The 24,487-nt window shown below is 46.5% G+C and overlaps 1 protein-coding gene across 1 annotated transcript in view; it reads left to right on the forward strand.

Annotated features, from left to right (window-relative positions):
• The window catches only part of CELF4 (CUGBP Elav-like family member 4), a 1,498,022-nt gene that overhangs the window by 771,858 nt on the left and 701,677 nt on the right, over positions 1–24,487 (forward strand). The window lies entirely within an intron of this gene.

Below are 24,487 nucleotides of genomic sequence, written 5' to 3' on the forward strand. Positions count from 1 at the left end.
AATCCCATTACCGGCTTAATTGCAGAGCAGGATTTGACAATGCATTGCGCGCATTCCTCTCTCTCTCGTTTTGTTTTTAATTTTGCTTTATTTAATGTCTTCATTTGTTCACAGCAAATTTTCAGATCCATAAAAGCCTCACCGTGAAGACCGAGCACGTTGCCTCAGAGCCGGCAGATGGCATTGTATCCGGATTCCAATAACGGGACTTATTTTGGGAGGGGGGGGGGACGGGGGATGGGGGGGGGAGAACCCATTATCTGTAATGTAGAAACAGTTTGGCCGCAGGGTGAAATTTATCATCATTACCCTAATATCATCTCAAACCTCTGCTCTAGCAGCGGCTAAAGAAAATACCAAGGCTTAATTCAGTCAGCACCGAGCGAGGCAGAGACTAAGAAATATGATTTATGGCAGAAATCAATGCAATCATAATGCTTTCTGCTTGTAAAATCCTGCTGTTCTGACAGTCCTCGTGGTATCAGGGTCCCAAGATCAATGGAGGGGAAAGGAAGGGGCTGACAATTTGGATGGAGGGGATGGGATTTTTTGTTTGTTTGTTTGTTTTTAAATGCGTGTTTTTGGCTGGGTGGTGACAGGGGACTGTCCCGTTGGGATGCGTCCGCCTTTAATATAAACAGAATGGCAACAACAACAAAAAAAAAGTCTTAAACAAATGAATTAGCAAAAGTAACATTTTAGAAGAAATCCGAAATGACTGCCAGGCCCGTCCCAAACATCTGGGCTGCCTACGCTGACGCCTGTCTGTCTGGCCCTTTAGAGACGTAGAAACGATTGTTCCAGGACAGAGAATAGGGGGACTTTTCCTAGACCCGGTTTTGCTGATAAGAAGTAATAGCAAGCTGGATTATTTCTAAAATTTAGCGGTTTCCCTGTTTCTCCGTTTCCCAGGTCTCACTCGTCAAGCTTATTAGGAACTTTCGTTTTTGTCGAGCTGGACGTGTACATCGTTCTGTTCATTTGTACACCTTGCTTTGGTAACTTTCAGGCCGATTCAGTAAAAGTTGCAGGAGAGCAGGCGAGCACCCGCTGTCCCGGCGCGCGCACAGGCCACTCTCCTGTGCACGCGATTCAGTATTTAAATGAGGGCCCGCAGTAAAAAGAGGCGCTAGGGACACTAGCGCGTCCCTAGCGCCTCATTTTTGACAGGAGCAGCGGCTGTCAGCGGGTTTGACAGCCGACGCTCAATTTTGCCGGCATCGGTTCTCAAACCCACTGACAGCGATGGATTCGGAAACCGGACGCTGGCAAAATTGAACATCCAGTTTTCAACCCGCGAGTCGTGGGCTGATTTAAATTTTTTTTTTTTATTTTAAATTATTTTTTAATTTGGGACCTCCGACTTAATATCGCCATGATATTAAGTCGGTCTTTCTGGGTGCCAGCAGAAATTAGCGCCTACCTTTGGGTAGGCGCTAATTTCTGAAAGTAAAATGTGTGGCTTGGCTGCACATTTTACTTAGTGAATCGCACGGGAATAACTAATAGGGCCATTAACATACATTTGCATGTTGCGGGCGCTATTAGTTTCGGGGGGGGGGGTTGGACGCACGTTTTTGACGCGTTATTACCCCTTACTGAATAAGGGGTAAAGCTAGCGCGTCAAAAACGCGCGTCCAAACGCAGGTTAACAGTGCGCTCTACCGTACTGTATCAGCCTGTTTGAGATTTAGGCATCTGCATTGACCCCTTTGAAAACTGCGCAGGGCCGAGAGGCATTTGGACCTCGGCGCCGGAGCAGGAAGTGGGAATGTGAAGGCGGGGAAGCGGTCGGTTACTGGGTAGGACGGGTTGGGGGGGGGGGGGGGGGGCTCTGTCTGAGGGACTTTACTTCATATGTCAGGAGTTAAAGGGAGTGGAAGGAGGGAGATTGGGGGCTGAGGGGTCTCTGAATGGACTTAGCCAGATAGTCCTCTTTGGCGCCAGCTACGTTTGAGAATAGAAGACCGAGTGACCTAAATTTTCTAACAGGCATAGGTTTATCTGCCTAGATTTAAACAGACTTTCAGCCGATGATCCCAGCTGGCTATGTTCGATTGGACATCAGCGCAACTTAGCTGGTGAAAGTTCTGGAAATTGAGCCCAATGCAAAGTCCAGCCGGCCCTTCTAGTCTGCTCAGCTGGTTTTCTACCATTTTGGAATAGATGAGCAGTTACATTCCCCATTCCTAAACCACCTCCACCCTCCCCATGTCCTCTTTCACTCAAACTCTCAAGCTCTTTCCTACCAGGGCCAGAGCAAGGGTGTTAGGCGCGCTAGGCGAGCCTTCTGCCTTGCGCCGCCCCTCCCGGTCTTGGCCCCGGCTCCTACCGCATTCGCACCCGCTGCCGAGTGTATGCTTCTTTGGGCCACGAGCAGGGTGGGCGCCGCTCGCGTTCCTGCTGAACCTCTGCCCCTCTACTGCGAGCGGGATAGGCTCCACTCGCGCGCCCCACACGGCCGCGCTTCGGCACCCCCTGAGGGTCGGCGCCCATGACGACCGCCTAGTTCACCGAGTAGGAGGAAGCGCCGGCCCTGTTTCCTACAATTCCCCTCCGTTGTATCATGTTTCGAGCATGTCCAAAACCTGTTCCCGAGCTGGCCTCACCCATTTTCACTGCTAGACAATTTCAGGCCTTGTTGATTACTATGAGATCCATGCTTAATTCAAAACTCAGGTCTTCTTCCATGTCTTCCACCAAGATTTGTAACAAGCCACCCCTTCACCAAAATTACGGAGGCCTCTCCATGCTCCAGTTTTTGATGCCCCCTGCTTCTGCTGGTTTGGCTGATCCAGGTATCTACCACCCCCCCACCCCCCTCAGTAAAGAAATATGTTCCCATGTTTGCATTGTACCTTCCACTTTGCATCATCACATCATGACCTCGTCTCCTTAAATTTCCTTTTCTGCTCTGTGGCTTTTATCATGGTTAACAGCCCCCTGTTGCAGACACGCTGCTTCCCTGCCTCTGCTTTCAGCTGGTTTTTTTTTTTTGTTTTCACTGGGTTTCTTAGAATTTGCAATTCTTCCTGCAGTAGTGAAAGGGCCAGTGCCAGATCGGACAGTTATTTTAATGCTGAGCTGGAAAAGCATCGAGAAGCCAAAGCAGCCTGCATGTATTTCTGCTCACATTTCCTTCCTTCTGTGCACCGTGCTCGGAAATCCATGTTGAATAAACCAGAGTATGCATCCGGAAAGCTGTTAATTAGCGCAGAGAATCTTGTTAGACCCCTGTTACGTTTGTTTGGAAGTCAGTAGATAAGGATGTTCCCCAAACATCTGCAGACAGAGCTGTCCAGCTTCCCCACTCTTTCAATCTCATGGTTAGCTTGGTTGATTTCACTGTCTGCACGTCCCAATTTTCTGGATAAGACTTCTTATAAATAATTGAATATTTTTGCCAGTTATGAGGGTTTAACTCAGTGTTTACCATTGATCCGAAACTTCCAAATTTAGTGGCATAATGTGAAAATGTTGAAACACAAAACAGGCGAACCACTTCCAACCGGGACAAGCACGGGTGCCGGCCTGTGACTGCCCGCCTCAGACTCACTGAGATAGTCGGTGTCCTCTTCAAGTCGTTTCCAACCTGTATTCGTTTCATTTGATTTCGAGAGATCCTGGTTCACTCAGATTGGTTTGGTTCTCTATGGATAAATGTGTTCCTGTCTGTAGATGCATCGTGTATCAACACTTGTTTCAGACACAGAAGCAAACCTGAGACTATTTACCTCCCAAAGCAGGCCAGGAGGATCTGAAACAGGTAGGACATGGACATTTGAGTCTAGGCACGACATGTTCAGTTGATTCTCTGGTTCAGCTTGGTTATTTAAGATCCCCCCCCCTCCCTCCACTCCTGGTTCCGATGGGGTTTGGGTCGAATCTGATCCAGTTTGTTCATTCCAGTTTGTAACCCAGAGATGCCCATCCTTTATATCAAACCAAACTAGCTCTACATATTTCTGGAGCCTCACGATACCTTTTTCTACATGGCAGAGTTTTCCGGGGGGGTCAATAGAACGGGAACGTTACACTCCAGAGATCCATACATGACCTAGAACCTACAGGGCTCCAAGCATCTAGCACCCACCCAAAGCATGAGGGGATGTGTGCGTGCCGAATGGATGCATTTCAGCAGGGGGAGTGGTTCACTCCCGTAACAAAAATGCTCAGGCTGCACCATGGACCCAATTGATTCACCAGGCCTAAACAAACCTCTTAATTTGAGGAATTTTAGTCTGGTGCAGGCAAGCGCTTTTGCTTATTGATCTAACTTTAAAGTTAGATTCTTCCAAATCTAGCTTTACTTGCCTCCGTAACATTTCTAAGTGTCCTTTCATTTCCCCCCCCCTCCCCCAATGCATTTTAATGTCCCCCACCCCACCCCCACCCACCGTCAACAAAGTATAGGAGAGAAGCCTTGGAGAATCAGTCCGAAAACTTTGGGGGGGGGGGGGGGAATATAAGGCAGGCTCCTTGTTATTACGACTTGGCCATTTGTTCTATTTTTTTTTATTTTTAAATCTCTTTTTCCTGAGCTCAATCCTCCATCGTCTTTACGGTATCCGTGTTTTTCCATTTAGCGACGCAACACCTGTGTGAGGTTCTGAAAAAGGATCAGCACAACAGGGCCATGATTTATTTACACTTGTAATAATAATTAACCAATTGAGAGGCAGCTTTCAGAACGAAATCAAGGGCTTTTAATGATCTTTAAGTAACGCTTCCATTCACCGAGAACGGCTTTTGCAAGAACTTCAGCTTCCAGCCCTGCCGGGTGCTATCCCCAGAGCTGGTGTCACCTCCCCAATAGACACTGCGACTGACTTAAGCAACAGGCCACTGAATTTTGGTTTGTTTTTTTTTTTTTTTTTTGCTTTTTTTTTTGGGAGGCAAGGGGCTCCAAGCCACAGACCGGAGAAGAGGGTGAAAAGGCCAAATTGCTAAGGAGAAGTGCGAAGATGAGAAACCGCCATCTCATCACCGGAGGGGGCTGATGGGTTCGCCGGCGCATGAGAGATGGTGACCTCACCGTGGAGCTGGGAAGAGAGGTCGCCGCCGTCTTCCGTCAGCAATTTTCACTGCTTTAAAGCCTTCTGTTGGAAAAAGCCTCACGCTGGCAGATAAGTCTGTCGAGTCCTTAGCCATTCATCAAAAGAGTGGGAGGGTGGGAGAGGAAATCGGTGCCTATTCTTGACCAGATCCATCATTGGAATAAGAGGGCTTTTCTTTTCAGATGAGGACCAGAGGTCAGAGGGCGCACGGTCGGAGAGCCTAACTTTCTCTGCCTTTTCCTTCCTGCGTCGTCCTTTCTTCCGCCGACACGAAAGCGGCTGTTGGAGTCGGACATCCTCGTGCCTACAATAAACGCTGCCTCTGGAAGATCAGGGGGACGCAGACTTATCTATGACGATCACACCAAGATCACTGCACTGACGGGGAATAATGATTTTTTTTGTTGTTGTTGCGTTAAGTGACCGTAATGGACAACGTCAGCAACCCCTGTTGCGAAATATTATGATAAAGTGTTTCAACTACGCCACCCCCACCCTACCCACCCTGCTGTAGCCTCACCTGCACTCTCAACTATGGAAATGTGCCATGCCAACGGCCAACGTAACAAGATTTTGTCAGATTAAAAAAAAAAAAACAAACAGACAATGAGGATGTGGAACAGGTTGCTGCAAAGTACTCTATAAGTATTGCTAGACACCCACCAAGGTTTTTGAGTAAAATAACACAAAAACATGAATTCTCTCCCTCTGTGATCTCCAGCCCCCTCAGAGCCTGCAATAGCTCCACTTGCTCCCATTCATAGCAAGGTGAAAGGTTCAAAGTTGGGGCATCAGGGAGACAGGCCATCATCTCATCTCTCTATATGCCTGCACACAGACACACACAAATTCTGACCAACCTGAGAGAGACCAGGCAAAGCTCCCACCAGTTTGTTTTTAACTGAAACAAATCGGATGAAATTCTAAGGATATGCATTTATTTGAAACAAATAAGGAATCTGAATTTTAAAAAAGGGTTTTTTTCAGTTCAGTTTGCTTGATGCCAACCTTCCCTCCCCCCAGAAAATCATTCAGGTTTTCCATTTTTTGGAAATAATGTGCATTAGTTGCAAATGGCGCATATTATTTGTAAATAGCATGCACTATTTCCCAAAATGAATGAAGCTTGAAAAAGCTCTACCCCAACAAAATGAAATTTAGCCAGAACCGCTACACCTCCCCTCCCCCTCCTTCTTCAACAAAGCAAAATGAACAGAACCAAAAATGTATAACCTGCACACCCCTATGAAATTCTGATACACACAGAGGTCTATTTGCTGGTGAGAAGCACAGAGTCTAAATAATACAAGATTGCAAGATGTGCTGAGAATTTTTCTGTTTCTTGGCTCATAAGTAAAGCAGGCCTCTCCCTTCTCAGAGAGGATGTTGCAGCAGTCATATGTGCTCCAGAGAGGTTCATCCATTCCCAGTGGGAGTTTCCTAAATAAAAGGTACCAAGTCTGGGCCAGCAGCAGCCTCCACGCCCCACTTCTTTGCAATGGGGAAAAGGAAGCCAGTTCGAAAAGGTTCTGGGTTGGTGACCTGGCAGCGAATCACCCCTGCCTATTCCTCTTCCCCATGCAGGAACATCTCCCGTGTGCCTTTCCTCTTCCTGATACAATCCTGAAGATCCTCGCTGTCAGGTTCTACTGTGGCTTTCCCTCAATTAAAGATCTCCTGCACCTCCTGAGTTCTGTTACTGTTTGTGTTTCCACTCGAATGCATTTCCATGGCCCCCATTAGCCTTTAAGGGATGAAATATTTCTTTGTGTCACCCTCTACATCTATGCACTTTTGAACCCCATACCATGCTCTCTCCCTCTTAAGACTTCCTTTCCACTGGAAAAGGCTGGATTCTTGTGGTAGTTTGGGGACTTTTAGGTTTAGTTGAATATCTTTATCATAACCGAATGCAGCTGTGGAGACTGGAGTCCCATTTCATAGGGTTTATGGTGCAGATTGCAGCAAAAAAATGTATCCTGCACATTGTCGGCTCAGGAGATGTATTTAAAAGGCTCGTTGTAACATGGAATGCTGTAAGTCCGCTGAATGTTACTGCTGGACACAGCTGCTCGTGTGCCCTGTTTCCATTGCATTGATCACAGGGTGAGGGGGGGGGGGGGAGATTTAATTAAAGGCCATTTTGCATGACTCAAAATTTTATTGTATATCTTATTTCCTTAAAAGTTTGACAGTGACAACAAAGGTTCAATAGCAAGAGATCCATAAAAGAAAAATCAAAGCTTGAAGGATAATTAAAAGTATTGAACACATAAACTGCACCTGCCGTGCTCCCAGAGCTGGATTCACCAATAGGAACCTGGAAAGCTCAGGACAGCGAGGCTCCTGAGAAACCAGGATTATGAACCGGGGCAGCAGGAGCAGGGTAGATGAGCCTGGGCCTGGTTTTCTCTTGCTGTGGGCCCCGGGTTAGAAGTCCCCTTTTTCTGAGGGGAAATCGGAAGAACAAATCCATGCTGACACTGCTTTAAAATCAGGACTGGATCGGCCTTTCCTGCAAACGTGGAGCCGGTTGGTACCTGAACGGCATTTCCCGGCTGTTGCTGTTGGCAGGGGACCCTGCTCACTATTGCATTGTAGGTGGTGTGTGCACATCTATACTATACTATACACCTACACACACATCCACACGGCCTAATTTATAAAGGAGTGTGATGCAAGGAACTTGCATTTTGCTCCCTGTGGTACCAATGAGGAAAGCCTCAGCAAACTAGAAAGTATGCTTTTTAAAGGACCACCCCCCCCCCCAAAAAAAAGGGTGTGGTGCAAAAGCTTTGGAGACCACACAGGTTCCAGCCTAATCTCCTTGCTCTCAAAGTGTTTGTAGGTTTTGTTTGTTTTTTAAACCTTCATATCAAGACGGGCTTGGATTTTTTTTTATGATGAAGGAATACAATTAAATCATGCCCATCTGCTCACTGCCACAGCTCCGTTCCGAGTGCTCAGAGCAGGGATGAAACGTTTCCAAGATGGCAGCCGAAGCCGCCCACTCTCAGAACGCGGCCTACAACTTGCATGGACCCCCCCCCCCCCCACCCCCCGACTGGCAGGCCTTCAAGCCAAGCTGCTCTGGTGACCGGAACCTGTAAGGCAGTGACAACATTTAATGTAGTCTGTGAGCTCAAAAAAAGGGGGAAAAAAAAGCTTAAGATGTTATCTTTGGGCTGCGTGCGGTGAAGCCTTTTTAAATGCGGCGATCTTAATAAATACCGACAGCTCATCAGAGGCGCGAGCAGACACGAGTTGTTGCAGGCGACTTCTGTCAAGTAAACAATAACGCGTCAGGATCACTGGCAATCCCCTCCCTATTGTGAAGAGCAATTCGCCCACAGATGAGGAGCTTCAGGCGCTGCAGTGTTGTTGGATATTTTATAATCCCAGTTCAGACACATGCATGCCCAGCATCGTTATCAGCGACTTTGTCTCCAGCTGAATTGTCATTTTATGTTGGGGGGGGGGGGGGATTTGTTTGTTTGGGGTTTTTTTTATTTTTTTTTTTGCTGGAGGCATTTAAATGGCTCCCTGGGTTCCCTTGGCTTTCTCTGCCTCTCATGAGGTTGGCTATACTTTTCATACCGGACTGGCAGTGGCGAGCAGGTCAGCCTGTCCCATGTGCGGCCCGCCCTCAGGCAGGACTACCGACTTCTTAAAGAAACAGTGTCTGCGGACTGGAGAGCAAATTCATTGATCGGTAGGCTTGTCTGTTCTGCCTGGTGTCTGCCAGCGGAGATCATCACCCCTCCCATCTCAGATCTGGAGAAGGCTGGAGCTGGTGGTGAAGGATACAGTCCTCTGCCTGACAGGAAATGCTAACTGACACCTCACACAATAAACACTTCACTGGACCTAATGAGATGTCAATGGAAACTTTGCATATTTTAAGCTTTAAATAATAAGCCTACAACCTCTCCCCCCCCACACACACACACACCCTCGGTCATCCTTGAGGAAAAAGATAGGCCAACGCAATACAGGGCACTCAGCCGAGCGCACTGGTTAACACAGCCCCTTATGCAATAAAGGGATTAGCACGTCCAAAACGGGCGTCCAACACCCCCCCCCCCCCCCCCCCCCCCCCCCCCCCCGCAAAGCAATGTCTCCTGATGCAAAAAAAAACAAAAATGTGCGTCTGATGCACACATTTTTACCCTCAGAAATTAACGCCTGCCCAGAGCAGGTGTTAAGTATTGAGGAGCCCTAAAGTTGACAGAAAAATAGAAAATACTGCTTTTCTGCAATTCCTCCAACTTCGCGGTGATATTAAGTCAGAGGAACTTAGATAAGGAGTTAGGTAAAAAAAAAAAAAAAAGCGCAGGCACTCAGGTTAGGAAAATGTAATAATAGCCAGCACAAAACTACACCTAGTAGATTGATGTATCCTGCGCAGGTGACACTAAACTATGAAGAACTATGAACATGAAACTTACCAGGGTACCAGCCAGCACAGATGACATCACACCTGGTCAAAAACGAAACTAACTGGTCTCAATTTCTGGAAATTACACCAGAGGTACCTGCCCATAGTAAGAGCACGTACATATGCCTAAAATTTATTAATTGGCTATAAAGGTAATGGGTGGGCATTTGTAGACATCTGTTGATTGGCTAGTAGGGACCCTTAAATTGCTGAACACGCATGTTAGATCGCTTGTGCAGGTTTGGACATACATCCCTTGCTGTGTATTGTCTGCTGCATCAAAGAAACGACGCATTTCTTTTATTGAAGCTTGCATTGATTAGATTCTTAAGGCTGGTCTCTTTACTGATCTTATCAATCTGAGGTTTTAAACAAACGGGAGGCTCGATTAACGAGCGTCCGTCTTCCTAGCCCGCTGACAGCCACCGAGGAGCCGCTAGGGGCGCACAGATTCCCCCAGCGCCTCCTTTTTTTACCGCGGCAGCCCATGGGCAAGTTGCATCGGGCGCCCCGGAGAGGTCGACCGGCGCGCTTTAGGAGAGCGGGCCGTCAATCACGAGCGTCCGTTTTCCACGCCCCGATACCGCATCGGCCTGAGCGTGCAGCCTAATCGCAGAAGCTGGTTGTTTTGCTTTTCTGTAAAACAGTCACAAGGACAAATCCTGACTCTTTTTTTTTTTTTTTGTAGCACCATTCTTTCGTATTATTATTATTTTTTTTTATTATTACCAAAGCTTGAATAATGCATGTATTTTAACATTTTATGTGGCGTCTTTTATTGCAAAAGTATCCCCCCAAACAGCGTAAAGTTCAGAACAATGACAGGTGAATTTTAAAAGCCTGGTGCACGTCAAAGCCGGGAGATATGCGAGAGGGTCCAGCCGGCGCGCACCCCCGTGTATTTTCAAAGGTGCCCGTGTTCACATCTGGTATGCACACATGCGAGAGAGCCCAAAAGGGCGTGGGGCACGGGCGTGGCTGGGAGGGGCATTCCGGGACATCAACGCGAAATGTGCGCTTGTGTTACCCGCACAAGCACGCGTCGGGGTCCCCTGCCGCCTAACTTTACCGCTGCCATGAATGGCCTGGAATTAATAAAATAAAATAGTCTAGGCTAGTCAGTGGGGTTTTAAGGGAGGCGAATAACATTAGAGGGGTTTGGAAGGCGAACTGTGAAAACTAATAATGGCATCAGTGAGGGTCCCTTATAAAATTCCCCCACACTTAGGCGGTAGAGATGGCCTTTGCGCGCACATGCGTGTGTCTATATAAAATTGTGCACACATGTTCACATGTTCAGCCTATTTTATATCATGGGCACATATACACTTGTATGTTATAAAATGGCTCAAGCCAGCATACACACGTTCATAAGAGCATGCGCGGCAGTTTAAAAGTTACCATCAATTCACGAACCGGCCCTGATATTTACACCATTGCATGCGAGGACTCGTACTCCGGCTTGTCGTGGGAAAATCTGAACTGCAAACCCATGTACGTGGTATGGGAAAACCAGGAGTGGATCAGGACGTCCTGATAACAACGGAAGCAGCTGATCATCAGAATTCAGGAGTAAGGGAGAAGAAACTCCAAGAAAGGAACGAGGAGGAAACACTGAGCTTAGACAAGCAATCAGGACAGAAAGCTTTCTCGCTGGTCCGTATTAGATTCAGACAGGCAGATGCATTAAGACACGCTTTAAAACATGCGTCTAATCTGGGCGCCCATTTTTTTTTAACGCGCGCACAGGCACCTCTCTTGGGTGCCTGATGCTATATTTAAATGAGCCGGTGCGTTAAAAGGGAGCTGCTAGGGAGAAATTATGCGACCCTAGCGCCCAGGACACGTGGCTGTGCGCCTATTACAGTGAAGACAATAGGAATCGGATGATGAAAACAAGCCCTTTATTAAAAATGCCTGACTCTGGCCGAGTTTCGCTCTTTTGCACAGAGCTGCCTCAGGGGCAATTGATTGAACCAGGACTTGAATTGGTTAGCATTGATGATGTCGCAATAATATTCAGTGTAGTTGAGTTGGTATCAAATCAGAAGAGCTTTTTCTTAACCACACAGTATTGCCATGTGACAGCGACAGTGAGAGTAATAATATTCAATAGATTACAAATCCAAGCAAACAAGCCGTATTGCAATTGCCCCTGAGGCAGCTCTGTGCAAAAGAGCGAAACTCGGCCAGAGTCGGGCATTTTTAATAAAGGGCTTGTTTTCATCATCCGATTCCTATTGTCTTCACTGTTACACAGCCTACTGGATCGGCTACCGCTTTGTTTTTTGTGTGCGCCTATTACTACAGGCGCTCAATACGAACCATAGAGAACACTATCATCTCAAGAATTAATGGAATGGATCGATTATAAAACAATAAAAAAAAATTTTCTGGACGCACAATAGCAAAGGGCGAAATCGGCCTGAAGCGCATCCAGAAATTTTTTTGTGCATCCAGAATTTTTTTTTTTTTTTATAATTGATCTATTTCATGAATTCTTTAGTAGATCTTTAGAAGATCTACTGTTCTCTCTGGTTCCTCCTCTGTGGCTCAAGGCTCGTGACTGACCTAACGGCAGCTCCGGGGCTGATGTTAAATTTGCCAGGTTAAAAAGTGGGCGTTGGGCGCCCCGGGGATTTACTGCATCAGGGGGAGTTATAGATAAGTAGCGCTCATCTACGTGGCATTTACCCGCGATCAGCACTATTAGCTACGTGTTTGGGGGCGCGCTAATCCCCTCATCGCATCGGGTGTTACCCTAGCGCATCCGAAACGTGCGTCCAACCGAGGGGTAAGCCTGTGCGCTAGGCTGGGCGCACTCGGTTCTGAGACTGAGAGGATCAGAGGCGGGGGAAGGATTTTATGTCCACCTCCCGTTAGAGAACCTCGCTGCTGCCGGCTGCTCGTGCTCGGAGTGCCCCCCTCCTGTCTGTCGTTCAGCTTCAGGGGGGGGCGCCGAGATGTAGACGGAGATTGGGCCACCCAGTCTGAGCTTCCGCTGTATGCCACACCCTGCCCTGCTGACGCAGTCGTGGCCCCTAGCAGTCAGGGGGATTTCAGGATGGGAGCCCTTCTCCTGTGCATGTAGATTAATCAAGAAACACGAACTATGAGCTTTCCAGTGTTTGACTCTCCTCCCCATGGGACTAACTTGTCAGCAAATGGCCCAGGGATATGTGCGGCACCGTTTGCAGCCCGGCTGTGTTGCATGATCCGGTGCCTTCCTGCCCTCGCGGATCTTTCCTTTGTAAGTTTGTGTCTTAGATTGGACCGGAGGCGCAGTGGGGAACGATTCACCCTGCAGTAGCAGAGGGCTGCCCTGGTCTTCCCGTTTCTGGTTCCTACAAGAGGAGGGGGGCCTGCTCCGTGGCCTTCCTCGGTTTGCTCCGTGTGGCAGGGAGCCCTCCCTGGGTATCTTTGGGTGAAGGTGCGGTGTTCCTAGCCTTTCTTTTGCAGCCGTTATATCTGGCTGGCTGGGACGGACGTGGCCAGCGTTTTGAGGCCTCTGTTTCTCTCTTTTGTGCATCAGCAGCGTTACTGGTTATCTTGGCCGTGTGTAATGGGATTATATTTTTTTAGGTGAAGGATGGAAACCTGCACCGGGGAGACAGTTGCATCTATCAGGAGGTTTCCCTCTGTACGGAGGTTTGCACGGGGTGAAAGCGGTGTGCCCGAGATTTTCTGCTGTCTGGTATGGCGCTGTCATTTGTATTTTTCTTTCTTTCTTTCTTGCTACACCCCGAGCCTCGATCGGGATTGATCATCTGCTGAGTCGGTGGGTTTGGGGATGGGCTCGGGTTTGTTTTCTTCCCACCCGGGACTGTACTAGCAGCTGCTTAAGTCTTTTCAGCTCTTTATCCATGCACGTGCTTGGTGTTGCGCGCGGTTTGAGGGCGCTCATAGACCACCCTCCGCTGTTCACAGGCCTGGTGACAGTTTTGTGATCATTCTGTACGTTTCCATTACAGTTCTTTCTGCTGCAGAAAGCCCGTTTAGAGTCGTCTATAAGCCAGTGTGCTGTGATTTTTACCCTCATGGGAAAAGCATTTATAAGTTGTGCTGTTTTACCTCCCCCTGCCTTTATTTGTCTTACCTGTAATTAGGTACTAACAGCAGTCTCAACAATGTTCCTGCTCTTGTCTCCACTTTGGAATCTGTCATAATGACCAGAGACCAAAAAAACAAACAAACTGATACCGCCGCATTTTATCCCAGAGGTGACTGGCTGCATGTTTCCCAGGCATCGGAGAATAAAGCATGTTAGGCCTGCGCGTTAAATAATCCCAAATCGTCATGAAACAGAAATCCTTCATTAGAGCTCCCGGGAACTTCACGCTATGAAAAGCCCGGGTCGATCGCCTTTTACTTATGACCTGGAACTGGGCGGTGATCCTAGCATTGTTCAAGGATGAATCGGACAAGAGGCTGAGCTGCCGCCTGACCCAGGTCAGCTCGGACAGGCTGGTCCAATTCCAGTTTTAAACCATTGCACCTTTGGACTTGTTGTTACCATGTTTTCCTTAGGGAACATGGATTTACTGACCCCCTAGATCAGGGGTGGGCAGTTCCGGTCCTCGAGGGCCACAAACCAGTCTGGTTTTCAGGATATCCCTAATGAATATGCATGAGAGAGATTTGCATGCACTCTGCCTCGGTTGTATGCAAATCTATGTCATGCATATTCATTAGGATATCCTAAAACCTCGACAGGTTTGTGGCCGTCGAGGACCGGAATTGCCCACCCCTGCCCTAGATGCAATGGGAGCAAATCCTTAACTGGATTAGCCCAAGTGGCAGGCCTAGACACAGACACTCTTCTGTGCCCCACCCCCCACCCCTCCCCTCCCCATGGACCATTACACTCCCCTACGTGCTCAGGAAGATGGCCCCCCCTATAGATGGGAAGAACTCACTAGCCTATTCACACCAAGGTTTCCCGGACCCATAACGAGCCTCGACGAGAGCAACAGAGCTCAATAGAGTTTCCAATCCTAATTAGTACTTAATGATGTGAAGAGGCATGGGTGTCCATCACCTTCCCTTCAGCCTCCTATCCTTCCTCAGTTCTTAATTAACCTTTAACGAGATGATCTGCTGATGAGTTTCCTAGGATATCTCATCGATTTCTTTCCCTCTCTCTCTCTCTCACACACAGAAACACACACACACACACACAAAAGAGCGGCTCACAAACTGTGCAGCTCCCTGCGTGTTCCGCACAGCGCCTGGCTGATCGATGTTTAGTAATGAAGCGCTACTTCGAAAATTGTTAATTGATGACAATGTGCAGCGGGCTGTCTGTAATTTTAACCTTATTCATCATTTAAGTGTGTTCTAGGCTGGAGCAGAGTGTTAATTAATACTGTAAGAACAAAGTTGGATTATGCTTCTGTGGATAAGAGATGATTAAATATGAAATCTGGAGGAAAGGGAAAAAAAAAAAAAAAAGCCCAGCTGAGGTCTGTGTCATTTTCAAGAGGGATTGTGTTTGTGCTTGAAATGAAATAATGAAATCAGAAACTGTCTCTTGGCAAATGTAATATCACAGCATGGAAATTTCTTCTGTATTATTAGATCAGATGGACATTTTTTTGTACTGCACAAAAAGTATCGTTAAGACTGCAAGAGGCAAACTTCTGCAAAGTTAATGCAAGTCCGGATACAGAAAAAGAGCTCCGCCAACTAATTCCAAACTATCAAAGATACCTTCAGGCCGGCTTCGGTTTTCAACTCTCGTCCCTAAGGATTCTGGGATTCATGGTACTGGGATTGTAGTTGGGGTTATTAGTGCAAAGCACAAGATTGCGCATCTCCAAATGCTTAGAGATAAGATGCGAGGCAGGGCTTCCCAAACCTGTTTCTGGTGATCCTGCAGCTAACCAGCTATTCAGGGTATCCACAAGGAGTACATGTTAGCTGTGTCCCTTAAAACTGGTAGGATTTAGCAAACGGGGTAGAGCTTTGGGGGATGCTCTCCTCACTGGTCCCGCCACATTCCCTGATCTCGCCCAACTCCAAAATAAAAATGCAGGATTCACTCCAACTGAGTTCCAACCATCTCGTTTCTTTTCTTGCACCACATCTAACGCATTAGATGGAGATTCCGGAAGTTATGGCTCAATAAAATGCCAGGCTTCTAATGCATCAAAAAGATATTAATTCTGCCTGTTGCAATTTTATCCTCCAGTATCAGGCATTTAATCTGAGATCGCGTTAAATAGTGGACTAATGCAATCCCTTGGTGCTCACAAAAAAGATGATTTGCCCCATACCTCAGTAAGAGGAGTTCAGTTAGATTCGTTGGCATAGTCCTCCCTAGAGGTTACAAAAGCTCTTCAGGAGCTAGGCTGTAAGGTTGCATGCTGGAGAGCGAGGTCTTGCCTATTCCAAAGCTCTCCAAAAAGTGACTCACCTAAAGTTGGCGCATGCTCAGGTGAAACACCACAAACATTAACAACCCCATAAGAGGTGCTAGAGTCCCATTTAAACTAGGAACTGCGGGCTACATATGCATGAGATAATTTTGTATAGGCTGGGTCCCCAATGGATGCACATTTATCTCATGCATATTCATCGTGGATGTTCCGAAAATCTGTCCAGCTGTAGTCAGTAGGCTGCGTTTTGGGAAGCTCTGAGCTAATGAAAAAGGGAGCCCTGGTAGCCTGCCAAGAATAAAATTGGCTAAAAGAGTGTGAACACTGTAGTTGAGTGGAGATGATATTTTCATTAGTCCAACAAAACCTTTTGAGACTGCCTTTTGTAGGGCATCAGTTGAGGAAGGGACGTTTGTGAAACCCAAAGCTTGTATAATCTTTACTCAACTACTTTGGTCAGCGTATTGAAGCAGGGACGTCAAAGTCCGGTCCTCAAGGGGCCCAAAACTGATTGGATTCACAGGCTATCCCAAATGAATATGCATGCAGTGTGCAGTACTTTTCTTGCACACTGCCTTAATTGTATGCAAATAAATCTCAAGTGCATTTATTGGGAATGCCCTGAAACCCTGACTGGTTTGCGGCCCTGGCAGCCCGGAGTTTGTACTAAATTTTTACAAGCGTTAACGCACATTAAAAGTGCTGTTAGGGCATGCAATCTACTCTATATGCGTTAGCACTTTCAACGCGTGAGTTTCAACACAAAAAGCTAGCTAACGAAGTCATGGCATTCCAAACTGTGTTGGAAATAATGTGTGCCAAAATGCATAAAAGTTACAGCAGAGCAGTTAATGCAAAAAAAACAACAATAGCTTAGAGAGTTGTGGTTAAGTATGTGCAATAACTTCCAAGATGATGCGCTAACTTTAAAGTTAATAAATGCAAAACTCACTTGTCTGTCATTAACATGGGCCATTAATACGAGCTAATTAATACACTTTAATGCTCAAGGGTGATGCACTTTAGGACATCAGCCTCTAGATTTCCTTGTGACTACATTTAGATGAGATTTCCTTAAGAAGAGCAGGACCTACATTTTCAGGCATGCTTGCACCAGCTTGATCAGGTTGATCTGTGGGAGACGGCAGCTCTAGATGTAGCATCAGAAAGCAGCCAGAGGAGACAAATGTGGATGTAAGGACTTTGGTAAAAAAAAAAAAAAAATGCTGTGCGTTTTGTTAGTTCTTTTCTTGTGAGGGAATTAACAAGTCCTGTCTGGTGAGGAAGAGGCTGAGCCTTTCCTGTTTTATTCTCCTTGCATGCACATTGCAAAGACTTGTATTGCCGATTTCATAAATAAACAGGTACTAAAGGGTTTTTTTTGTTTCAGTGGGTTTTTCCTCCCAATCCTTGAGCTTCCACGAGGCCATGGAACATCATTCCCTGAATACTAGCAACTACCTGGAGATCTGTCCTCTATTTAATATCCTTTTACATTCCCTCCCAACTCGCTTGCCCATTCATCGTAGGGACAGTCCTTGGCTGGGGGCTTGTGGTGGAGTGGAGCAAAAGACCTGATGTGGAAACCACATGGCAGGACATAGCATTGGCCACCAAGACAACTCTATAAACAGGGGGAATACCAGTCTATGCATGCCGGAGGTGAATAACATGGACTGACTTAGCTTCTTACATTGAAACATAGAAATGACGGCAGAAGAAGACCAAACAGCCCATCCAGTCTGCCCAGCAAAATTTCACACTTTTTTTTCTCATACTTATCTGTTTCTCTTGGCCCTTATTAGTAACTTTTTGGTTCTAGTTGCCTTCCACCCCTGCCATTGATGTACAGAGCAGTGCTGGAGCTGCATCTAAGGGAAGTATCTAGCTTAATTGGTTAGGGGTAGTAACTGCTGCAATATGCAAGCTACTCCCACACTTATTTGTTTATCCAGCCTGTGCAATTCAGTCCTTGTTGGTTGTCTGAATATAAATCCTCTTTTCTTTATTCCCCCCCTGCCGTTGAAGCAGTGAGCTGCGCTGGATATGTATTCCAAGTGAAGTATCAGGCTTAATTGATTCGGGGTAGTAACCGCCGTAACAAGCAAGCTACACCCATAATTATTTGTTTACCCAGACTATGTAATTCAGTCCTTGTTGGTTGTTGCCTGAATATAAATCCTCTTTCCCCCTTGCCTTTGAAGCAGAGAGCTATGCTGGATATGCATTGAAAGTGAAGTATCAGGCTTATTTGGTTTGGGGTAGTAACTGCCGCAACAAGCAAGCTACTCCCTGGTTTTTTGTGAATGCAAATCCTTTTTTCCACATTTCCTCTTGCCGTTGAAGCACAGAGCAATGTTGGAGTCGCATTGACAGTGAGAATGTTTATTGAATAAGGGAATTAATCTCCAGGTAGTAACTGTCATTCCCGCAAACCACCCCCATGCCTCTTCTCTTCATTCACATCCTCGAGACTTTATGGATCCACAGGGGCGGATTTTAAAAGGAGCGCGAATAGCCTACTTTTGTTTGCGCTCCAGGCGCAAACAAAAGTACGCTGGATTTTAGTAGATACGCGCGGAGCCGCGCGTATCTGCTAAAAACCTGGATCGGCGCGCGCAAGGCTATGGATTTTGTATAGCCGGCGCGCGCCAAGCCGCGCAGCCTACCCCCGTTCCCTCCAAGGCCGCTCCGAAATCGGAGCGGCCTTGGAGGGAATCCTCTAACGCCCTCCCCTCACCTTCCCCTCCCTTCCTCTACCTAACCCACCCGCCCGGCCCTGTCTACACCCCCCCTTACCTTTCTCCGGGGATTTACGCCTCCCGGAGGGAGGAGTAAATCCCCGCGCGCGAGCGGGCCTCCTGTGCGCCGGGCAGCGACCTGGGGGCGGGTACGGAGGGCGCGGCCACGCCCCCGGACCGCCCCGGGCCGTAGCCACGCCCCGTACCCGCCCCCAAAACGCTGCCAACACGCCCCCGAAACGCCGCGACGACCGGGCCCGCCCCCCGAGGAGAACCCCGGGACTTACGCGAGTCCCGGGGCTCTGCGCGCGCCAGTAGGCCTATGTAAAATAGGCTTCCCGGCGCGCAGGGCCCTGCTCGCCTAAATCCGCCCGGTTTTGGGCGGATTTAGGCGAGCAGGGCTCTTAAAATCCGCCCCACAGTGTTTATCCCACGCCCCTTTGAAGTTTTGGTCTTCACCACTTCCTCCAGAAGGGCGTTCTTCCTGCAGACCGAAGAGCTACAGGGTCACCTTTTTCAGAAAGTAGGTGGTCACGGTTTGTGGTACCTTGTCTTTTGGTACAGCTCCATAAGGCTGTATTAGAATGATTGACTATGGAGAAAATGGATCAGCCCTGACAGCATTGACCTGGCTCGGTTTGACACCCTAAGGAAGACAGAAACATGAAATTAGTCCAACCCCCCCCCCTTTTTTTTTTTTGTTTTTTTTTAACTCATAGCCCCAGGTATTTTGGGAACTGTAGCCCACCTTCCTCCTTAAGCGACCTGTAGCCTGTAGTTATTTTCGATGCAAAATTAGCACTTTTTTTTTCCTTCCTAAATCAGGCTCCAGCACTACAAATCCCAGAATTTCTTGTAGTGGAAATTGAAAAAGCCAAAGTTAAAAAAGAAGTGGGCCCAGAAAAATAAAAAAAAATAAAAATCCTGCAGCCACCACGAGCGAGGAAACGCTCAAGAATGAGGTTTAACTTAACAATGCAAATCTCGTGTAAGCCAAGGTTTCTTTTGAATATATCTTTTTTCAGGGAGGGGATGTAATGCCTCCCTTCTGTAATGGATGGAATTCCGATCCGTTCTCTCCCTGTACCTCTTTCAGTCAGCACTAACGCGAGGTCTAACCATCTGCCTGGCTGGAATGACTTTAAGGAATGTGTTGCTTAGCAGTTGTGGCATAGCCTTTCCCCGTGAAAGGACAGTGCCTGGCTGCTAAGCAACAGAACGGGCCCATTTTATCAAGGGACAACAGCCATCAGACAAACTCTCAGCCGAGAGTAATTCTATTAATTAGGGCCTGCAGTAAACTTCTCCCTATAGGAACATTTTTTTCCTCTCTGGCTATTAGTATTTTTTTAATTAATGTGCCAAAGTGTTAATTCTAACTACAACAAGATGAAAGAAGAGAGAGAGAGACAGAACAAGGGTGGATCCACACCGTCTGCACAGAAAGGAGGTTAGATGAGCTCGGGTGGGCCCCCCCGCCCCCGCCCCCGGTTCCCTCAAGTACCCTCCCTCAGTCTGCTTGGCAAGATAGCTACCATGAATATGCATGAGATATATTTGCCTACAGTGGGGGCACCACGTGCAAACATATCTCACGTGTAGAGTTCATTGTGATTATCGTGAAAACCTGATCTGCTGGAGATACTTGGGAACAGGTGTGGCCTTTGGAGGAAGTACACTACACACTGGAACAGAACTGCACAGGCCTCTAATACAGTAGTTTGCAACCCATGTTTTTGGGACCTGCCCGGCAGTCTGGTTTTCAGGGTACCCTCAATGAATATGCATGATATGTATTTGCAAGCACTGCTTCCATGGTATGTAAATACATCTCATGTATATTCACTGTGGATATCCTGGGAAAACCCGACTGTTGAATGGGGTCCAGCAGATGATGGCTCAGTGCAGGGTTGCCCAAACCTAGCCTGTTAACCCTAAAGTCAGCTGGATTCTTAGGATATGCACAATAAAATACGTATGAGGTAAATTTGCATCCATTGACTATCCGGTATATGCAAGTTTATGCCATGCATGTTATTTGTGGATATCTTGAGAAGCTGAATGACTGTGGGATCAGCATGGCAGGTCTGTGCAAGCCCTGGCTTTAATGATAACTGTTTCTTCCCTTTCCCAAGCCAACATTTGAGGGATGCGATCCAGTCTTGGTTTTCTGAAACCCCCATCCTATGACATTCGCTGGGCCTTTGTATATTTGAAAAAAGTCCCCAAGACTCCAAGTTGCAGAATGCTATCAAATTCAGTTCAAGGATATCAGAGTAGGATCAAACCTGACCACTTGAAAGTCAAAGATATTTTTTTTGAACTTCCAAGAAAGATCCCGCGAGTCTTCTGCGCATGATCATATTAGGTATGCCATGCTCTCCCAGAGCTCATTTTTCAAGCTCTTTCACCAAAGCCTCAGTTATCCTTATTTTGTCAGTTTTCACTACTCTGAAACAGTGATCCTCGACCCAGTCTTGGGGATTCCCGACCGGTCTAGTTTTCATACTATCCAACGTGAATATGCAGGAGAAATATTTGCCAAGGAACAGGCTGAGGACCCCTGCTAGAAAAAAAAAAAAAAAAGCACACAAAGTTTGTGATCACTAGAGTTGCTGTGCACTCTCCTGCAGGAAGGGAAGTGCCTTATCAGTGCCAGAAAATGTAATCTTCCTATTTCACCCACCTAGAAGGTTCGTTTCCACAGGAGACGGGAGTTACAGCAGCTTCTTTATTCTACCACTAGCAAACTCTCAACTGGCATGTTATGGTGAGCAGTACGTAACCCCACATAGTACGGTACATGTTCTTATGCACAGCCATGTTACTCCTGACACATGATCTAAATCTCCAGTCTCCCTGAGGAAAAGTTATTTCTATTCCCCATTCTCTATTAAGTGAAGTGTATTGATGTAGAGCCATTTAATGCCAGTAAGTACATGAAAAAATATACTGTGCAATGCTGAACCCAAGAAACACGCATGGCACAAAATTATCTTGGGTTTTCCAACTTCTTCCATAATTGGCAATGTCTAGCTACTAAGCAGAGATGTTCAATTGACTGCTAGTGCAACCATCTCTAAGCTGGATGGTCTGACTGCAGAAAAAAACCTAAAAGTAATATAAATAATGCCTAAGTGCAGTTAGTAAACAAGAACGTAATGATATAAAGAGTCTGAATCAGGGAGTCAACGATAGACCAGCAGGATCAAAACCCATGCATCACAGGAGTTCTCTTGAATCCAGGTTCTAATCATCCACAGCGTGAGCAAAGATTTCAGGCAGGAATAGTGCTATGTAACCTTTAAACACTGCAATCTTTTTCTTTTTTTTTTGGATCCAACATTTTTCTCTTTCACTTTTTGTATTTCCATCTCAAATGGAACCAGAAATGGGATCTGACGCCTGTAATCGTAGGCCCTGAATTTAGCCACTGGATGGCGCCCTTAAGCAACTGCCACAACTCCTACCTCCCCCCCAGAGGTTGTGAATGCTGCCCAGCCAACTCAAGGAATGGGAGACCCAACTCGGGGATCAAACCAGGAACATCCCTCATGGTAGAGCTACTAAACCACCGGACCAGGCCTTACCACTGGGCTCTAATCTTTAGAGTGACTCAGAATGACGGCATTGTACTTCCAGTTTTAAAGAGAGGGGTTTGGGAATGGAACTTGAAAACAGAAACTAACCCAACACCTTGTTTTTTGTTTCTTTTTTTTTCTCATTTTGCTTGTATAACAAACGTCTTTGCCGAACAGAGCCTCTAGGAAGGGTAAGTTATGAACATTTGGGGGATTCTTGTATTAAATATTGGTGCCTGCAAGATTAAATCTTACAGGTCAGGAAGCGATAGATCAAAATAACAGGCTGATATATCATCTGATATATTAACTTCTGCCTTGGACAAGGAACAGGAGACATGAAAAAGATCTGCACAATTAAAGGGCCGCAGAAAGCTAGCCATCCAGATCATGTGCTGCTGCTGGAAAGCAACCTTTCCCCCTCTTGCTCCCTGATTACCAATACTTTACAGGGCTGTCAGAGGAGATGCTCTGATTTCTGCAATAATTTGTGGCGCAGCCTCTGATTGATCGCGGTGCCGTGGAACTCCTGGGCTGCCCCCACAGCAGGTTGGCCTGCTTTGCGACACCAAAATGTAATAGAACCTTCGCCCTAAAATATAGAAAGAACTCAATGGCACAAAGCGTTTTAAATATTAGCCTGCAGGTGTTTCTTTGCAGTTATTTTACTGTGTGTACAAGAGATCCTTTGAATAACACTCATCCAAATTTGAGTTTGCAGAAAAAAGAATGCCAATCGCTACATATTCATTGAACTGGGTGCATACAAATGTTCACATCCGTGGTTTAAAAAAAAATGCAACTCCAGTGTTTCTCAGGAGAAATCTAATAAACTCTCTTCGTGCAGGTCATTACAAGATACTTGGCCATTGTATTCCTTTCCTGATATGTGAATTCATTGCCCTGGAACTGGGTGGAGGATGTAACTGAACACACTGCAACTGTGGTATCAGCTCAAACTTAGGGCAAGGAGCCTAAAACACTTGCCCCCCCTCCACTGCAGTCACGGCAAATATGTTCCAAAGCACTTAGGTGGCCCAATCAGTGGTCAGTATGGACCACTAAAGTAAACTAAAATAATTATTGGTTGAATAGGCACTTTTCCATCTACACTGAAGTTACAGAGCTTGCATGGCAAATGCTTGGGAACAGTGACTTAATTGTAGTAGTAGTAGTAAAGAGGAAAATATAAAGTGACATATCGTGTCGTTCCCACTGCGCACTTTGCATAGTCCTCACTCTCGGTTGAGCAGCACTGTACGTCAAGGAGGAATTTTCATTTTACAAACCGCATTATCGCCCCTCTCCACAGTTCTGCAGCCCGTTTCCTCCCCACCACGTCCCTTAGGACAGGAAAGTTCATCTGGCTAAAATAACACAGCCGTGATTCTCCTCGTATTTTATGCGGGAAGCAACTTATCTCACGGAAGAAGGCCTTTGGTATCTCCTGGTTCTTCTCTACCTTAGAAGCGCCCTGGGCACACTGGGTTTGAGAGGATGTAGATGACTATGGCATCTCCAAAGAATATAAAAATAGAAAATCGAGGAGGAGGAATCATGAAGAGGGTAGTATCGTAAGGAAATATGTCTTCGTAGAAAGGGGCAGCCTTCTAATTAGATAGGATTGGTGACAAAATGTTATGAGAATTTAAGAAGGCATGGGGAAGGCATCCTTAAAAACGGGAAAGCAAGGCTAAGGCTGAAGGTGAAATAGGGGCTGACATATTGCACAGCTAGGGAAAATAGTTGAGGAGCCCAATGGCCTTTGTCTTCTGTAAAGTTCTCTTTCGATGTATTGCAACATACAGAGTGTAGGCAACTTGAGTTAAAGAGAAAAGTCTGAATCAATCTATTAGGTATGACCTAGGTAAGATAGCAATGCTAAATAGAGTAGAATTAAAAAAAAATTTCCATATTTATTTTCTGATATTTGATTTGATTTGAAGCTATTGCCAACCTTTGAATGGAGGTCGAGCCCACTTGAGGTTGTAGCTGCTTCCCAGTAAAAGACAAAGGCCTGCAGTCGATTGCATCAGTCCTGGGAAAAGTCCTGTTCACGCTGTCCCACTGATTCTTCACTGCAATAAAATCCGTAAGACAGGGTGACACGGTGACTCCATGAGCTCTTGGACCTGGCACATTCAGGCTTTTCTTTTGTAAACACTCGTCACGTCATACAACATTTTTCAATCAGAGAGGCAAAACTAGAAATTCAAGACTCTCTTCAGATATGACTGAAGCAAAATATCTTGGTGTTCGCAGAATTATCTGGTTACTTGAGACTAACCTGGAT

This window comes from Rhinatrema bivittatum, chromosome 1 (assembly GCF_901001135.1).
Source record: "Rhinatrema bivittatum chromosome 1, aRhiBiv1.1, whole genome shotgun sequence".
In the NCBI taxonomy this organism is placed as follows: Eukaryota; Metazoa; Chordata; class Amphibia; order Gymnophiona; family Rhinatrematidae; genus Rhinatrema; species Rhinatrema bivittatum.